Genomic DNA, 6000 nt, shown 5'->3' on the forward strand with positions numbered 1-6000 from the left:
TACAATCTAAACTCATTATGCTCATAAAGGAAAAATATTAAATATTGTACCAGGGACCTGCACAGTCTAGCTGTTTCCATCCCTCTACCAATGTCAAAGCTTACGAAGGAGCAGGTTCTGTGAAACCATCATTACAGCCTGGCTGCCTGCATGGCCTCTCCACAAGATATATTTCATAGATTTCATGAAAGCACAAAAAACTGCTCCGTCCAGTCAGTTGAAATTGAAACAATAAGGTCACCTGGTTCACTGCAAAGCCGCTCTCTGCCCACAGTTTGCCTCCTCTCTGATAAACACACAGCTGACAGCAGTCCTTGGCATGGATGCTCCCTTCACAAGGGTTGCTGTAGCACCATTGGAGGAACTGTGTAAGATTAAGATCCTTCTGCTATCTTGTGGACCCTCCTTCCATAACCCCTTTCTGGATCTGCAGCCCTGGAGACCAGCTTTCCCTTTCCCCACCATCCCCAAGTTCAATTCTGTGGTCCCAGCTTCCTCATGCTCCCTTTACTGGGCCAGCCTTCATAACCCTGAGCACTGTTTTGTTTCACAAACCACATGTGAGCAAGCATTTCTGTACATTTCAGGCCTGATTCTGACCCACTGGGAGTTATATCAGTGTCACAGTAAAAGCTGACACTGAAGTCCAGCAAGGTCAATAGGACCAGAATTAGTTAGCATCCATTTAAACAAAGATACATATTTGGGAAACCTTATTAAAGTCTATATTCAGTCATGTTTTAACATACTTTTTTTTTTTTATAAGAACAGAGTGTTTTTAGGGAAATTAAGGTTTCTGTCCTTGTTCTTCAAAGGTAGCTGACCTAGTGTTAATTAACTATGCATGTGTCACACAACATCACCTCATGCTAAGCAATACAATGACCAGTCTATAAATAAAATAAGAGCTACTGCTAAAATTCACATTCTCGGCTTTAAACTCAAAGATTTCCATGGGACCAAGAGGTCACTTCACTGGCTATATTTATCTCCTTAAAATTAACAGAAAGGAAAAAATAGGCCCTTTCACCCTCAAACCAGAACATAAGGTCAGGATCACAAGTGGTGTTGGCAGGGCTGGGGGGGATCTGGCCGTGTCCGCAGCTCCTCAGAGCTCAAGTAATCTCCATCAAAATATTGGCACTGCCCTTGGCTCCGATACGCTGCACTGAGTGGGATGGAAAACAGTACTCCTCTCATGTCCTGAGCCATCTCCCTGTTGTAGACAAAGTCTCGATGAGATTCAAAAAAAGTTATTAAAGTGTGCTCAGTCTTTTCTGTCACTTCCTGGCACGTGAAAATCAAAAACATCAGGAGAAAAATACTCACCATTTGTTTCCAGAAACCCTGAGGAGCCAGGACATGAAATCTGGGAATGACTCAGTGGCTCTCCTAGAGAATGGCACTTGTCACACTTCCAAATATTTCACTGGTCTTAGAAGCAGCTACCAGTAAACAGGTGAACTATCATTTAAGCCATTTACCTACCAAGGGATTTGGCCTGACCTCTCTTTGCAGGCATAACTACTATTAATAGCCATGATGGGAGCTGTGTTGCGCTGAAAGGAAAATAGATGCTTGTGCTAATTTGGTATGCATGCTCTCCTCTAGCAGGGCTGGTGCTAGCCCACTTCTCTAGGAAAACTGGTACGATGTCCACTGAAACAAAACCTCCCCTGTGCTCCGTCCTCCCGTGTGAGCCTCCCTTCAGGTGCTCTCCTGTGCATGGCAGCAGCATCGTGCTGTAACAACAGTTGGGTTGGTGCTGGAGGGCCAGTGCTTGTGGAAAAGGCAACAATGAGCTCATTCACCGTTTTTCCATGTAGCCAAAGACTCCAAAGGGTCTGGCAAACTAACCAGAAATCATCACGGGAGCCCACATCCACAAAGCAGCCTTTTTTTTCGGTGAGCACTTTGAAATCTCTCAGAGGGCTGCGGGTGGTGCCTGCAGACGACTTTGGGGTTTGTCTTTTCGCTGCTCCCATGGCCTGTTTTTCTGTGCTGGGATCATGCACCAGCTACACCATCAAAGTGGACTTAGCTGGAGAGAGAATAGCAACTCAGATGTGGCACCCCGAGCCAGCACTTGACAAAAGGCTACTTTTGTCTCCCTAACTGGAGTCTCTGTTTAGGCAGTTCAAGCATCCTCAATGCTAGAACAACCGACAATGAAATTATTAGAAAGCAAATTTTGCTTTTCTTGTAATCTGAATGTCCAGTTAAATTATTTCTGTAGCTCAAAGATACAGGGAGTATGATTTTCTCATATGAACACCTGAAACAGTTAATGAAGATGAGATTTATGTTCCGCCGGCATAATATAATCCCAAAGGCACAGATAATCCCAAAAAGTAAAACAAGTCAAAAGGCCTACTACACTTAAATGCCAAGGCAAAAGAGCATAGTTACTCTGAAGCAAGAACAGCATTTGGTATAGCTGCTTTTGGTGCTATAATCCTCCTCTACCTGTAAACCTTGACTGAATACAGTATCAGATGAAAACCCAAAGTGATTGGGCAACAGTCGAAGGAAACAGAAAAGATGTGGCCTGAGAAGTCTGACACCAGTTACAAGTACAAGTGAAAGGAAATATGAAAACCAGATAAATCTCATCCTTAAGAAACAGGGACCCTTAATACAACCCTTTCACCCCTTTCTAGAAGCTGTGTGGTTGGATTTTCAGAATTCTGCTTAATTCATCCTCACTAATTCATCCTGAGAGCCCACCAGCGCCCTGCTCATGTCTGCAGCCATGCTGAGCAGGCTGCAAATTCCCCATCAAGCAAGCGCTCAGTTCTCGCCTGGCTGTGCTCAGCACCTGCAGTGCAAGGCGGGAGCTGAGGAGGCTGAAGCCACCCTGTGTACTTTCTCCTCCAGCAAGTCCAGCAAGTGCCCCTGCTAAACAACACCTTTGCCTCCAGTCTTCAACCAGCAAAAAGGACCATATTTGTACCAACAAACAAGAACCATCAACTATAGTCTTTGATCATCCTCAGACTAACTCCCACAGAATAATTTTAATTGCAAAAGTCAGTCATGCAGACGCACTGCTTGGATTTGTCCCAAGGCCTATGAAATTTGAGGACACTTTTTTTTTCCCCCTCTTTCTTCTTTCTTGTGAAGAAAAACTTGCCATGCTGGTCAGATATACAACATAACTGCGATGACTTGTGCACTCGGGGCAAGCGGAAAAACGCAGGAAGCACGTACACACGGTGCTGAGCTTCATCAGCTGGTAAAGAGAAGCCATGGCTCTGAAGCTCCCAGAGGCACGGAGGAAATAAATACCCCTGAGTACCACTAGGCTAAAACAAAACTGGGCTGCCCACAAACTCTTTTGTTTCCAGAGCTGATGATCTCCCAGTGCTATGCCCATACAAAGCCAAAATCCCCAGCTAATTGCACTCACAACCAGGGTTCGCACCACATCAAATCCATGCAGTAACATGTGTCAGCAAACCAGTAAAAAAACAGCAAAAACAGTAGCCACAAGACTATTTCTAAAGCTTTTCCCACCCAAAGCAGAGAGAGCTGTGCTGCCCAGATGGGACGCAGCCTCTGTGGCCAAGGCAGTGGCAGAAGCCAAAGCTCCTGCTGTGGGGTGCGGTGTGGCCATGGTTCCCCATGGGGCTGCAGAAGAGGTTGCCGAGTTTGAGGCTGCTCAGTGGAATCTGGAAGGATTTTTTTTTTTTTTTCCACCTATGGAAAGTTCTGTGGCAAAAGGAGTTAGAGAGGGAAAAGCCAGTTAAACTTCAGCCATCCTCTATGGACGGTAAACTTAGAAACAGGAGTGAGACACATAATTTAGAAAACCAGGATAAAAAACAAGCCATCTGCTTCCCCCAGAGTGCAGCCCTTCCTTGGCAGCTCATTGTAATTCTCCTATGTACTTTTCATCCTCTCCCAATATTTATACTTATGATTATTGCTTACCAGGACAGCTGCATGGACTAATTGCCATGTTTTGAGCACAGTCTTTTATGGCTAAGCCATAAAACTCACTGAGTGTAACTTCTGACCATGTAATGTGTCTTTCCAAAACCAAATCTGAAGGCTCAAAAACTAGCAAAGCGGGAAAGAATAGGATGTGAGTTGTCAAGTATTCATGTGCAGACAGACTTTGGTGACTAGTAGTATCTACACTGTGGTGTGAAGAGACCTTTGACAAATATTTTACCAAGGTTTTTTGGACAAGAAGGCACCAGTACCTGGTGAAATTGAAGGTCTTGATGTACCAAAGGAGCTATGATTGCCTATGCAACATCGAAAATTAATATACCCCTAATCTGGTCTCAGTCTAAACTAAACTGAAATGAATGCTGTGGTCTCATCTCACCCTAGACTGGCTGGCACCCTAGACTGGCACCCTAACCTGGGCAGATGGACATTCAAAACCAACAGAGAGTTGTGACTTTAATTTTAGGAGCTATAGTTCCTTATCCATAAGGCAATCACAATGCCAGTCCCCAGCTTTGTGGGGGGTAGTGAGGATTAATGCTGGTGCAGCACAAGGCAGCAGACTGAGCAATGCCATTCATCAGAACATGAAGGAATGAATAGCTCTGTCTCAGATCAGCCTTTCAATCTTGGGCTGAAAACAGAGAATGGGATCAGTCACCAAATAGTTAGAAAGAAGCAGGCTGTCACATTGACTTGGCATTAAGTGCTCATCTAAAGATTAAAGAAAAGGTTCTGTTTAAAAAATGGATGAACTTGCAAGGGAGCTGGAACGAAGTTGTGATGTGCCATCCTAATAGCCTTTTCTGACTTCTGAGTGGCTGACTTTTTCAGAGTGACTAATTAGAATAAGTCAAATGGCCTGTAGTTAAGTTTTGGTGACTCCACTTAGGGACCAGTTAGTACCAGATCAGTGTAATAAGCAGTCCATGTGTGTCATTCCTGTACACTTCATCCCCGCAGAGATTTCCTGCCACTGCTGCAAATATGTTGTTTGCAGGGAGATCAATGGCCTTAACAGTTTGCCTTTAGGCTCCATGGGAAAGCAATTGCAAGGGGAAACACAGAGAGGTCTTCTTTTGTCAGACAGACTCTGGCAGCTTTTCAAACTGGCAGCATCCAATTACAGGCAAGGAGAAATCTTTTAACCTGTTTTCCTGGGGAAACAAGGCTGGTATGATCACATTGTGTGCCAGTTCTCCTGCAAGACCAGCACCCCTAATAGCTTTAACCAAAGCTAGCTAGCAAGCTGGCATAAAGATCTTCAAAAAATGAAGCTTCTCTAATTTTCATAAAAATAGAGCAGCACGTAGAGAAAATTAGCACTATGAATGCTCCTGCGGAAGAAAAGGCAGGAAGAACTTACCTCCCAGCTATTGTCTTCAGCAGATGCCACTGGCAATGGATGTACTCGCCAACTAATCTGCAGGTATGAAGCTCCAGGGAACAGTGTGTGCTGTCTTCTGCCTGGGTGACGCTAAAAGAAAAGAGACGTGATTACAGTGGGGGCCACAGGTGACATGAAAGAGTAACTGCACAAGGAAAGGTTCAGCATATGACAAGAGGAGAGTTCAATCTATTTTGCACAGAACTTCGTATCTGGGAGCCCTGTGATTGTGTATCATGGAAGGTTTGCTTCCTAGTATAGTACATACTTTGAGAAACTTTATCTCAGGACAGGTGTGGAAGGACACAGCTTTGTATCAAACACTTCTGCATAGTGAGTACAGCTTCCCTATTCATTCAGAGAAGGTCTTGAAATCTTTGGATTACGGTAGCAAATACAACTTTACCAAAGCTTTAGAGCCAGTACCGTTCTTCCCATACCTGTGTCACAAGTTCAGCTACAACTGATTATCTAGGTGCGTTGGCCTCAGTAATGATCCAGTACATCTATGGCATTGCCATGACCGCAGCATGTGGAGGGGCCATTTTCTGTCCCTGGCTGTCAGTGTTGGCAAGTGTGGATTCACTGCTGAAGGCTACCTTCTCAGTAAGCAGATGTGATTCACATGAAGTTATGGTTGTTTTCTGCCTGAAGAG

General features: G+C 44.5%; 1 protein-coding gene across 1 annotated transcript in view; it reads right to left on the minus strand.

Annotated features, from left to right (window-relative positions):
• COLGALT2 (collagen beta(1-O)galactosyltransferase 2) overlaps positions 1 to 5427 on the minus strand; it is a 114812-nt gene extending 109385 nt beyond the window's left edge. Inside the window, exon 1 of the mRNA XM_068691111.1 lies at positions 5324 to 5427. The gene's annotated coding sequence lies outside the window, so the exon portion shown is untranslated. The remainder of the gene's footprint in view (positions 1 to 5323) is intronic.
• Between the last annotated feature and the right edge of the window lie 573 nt (positions 5428 to 6000).

Source organism: Anas acuta, chromosome 8 (genome assembly GCF_963932015.1).
Source record: "Anas acuta chromosome 8, bAnaAcu1.1, whole genome shotgun sequence".
NCBI classification, from domain to species: domain Eukaryota; kingdom Metazoa; phylum Chordata; class Aves; order Anseriformes; family Anatidae; genus Anas; species Anas acuta.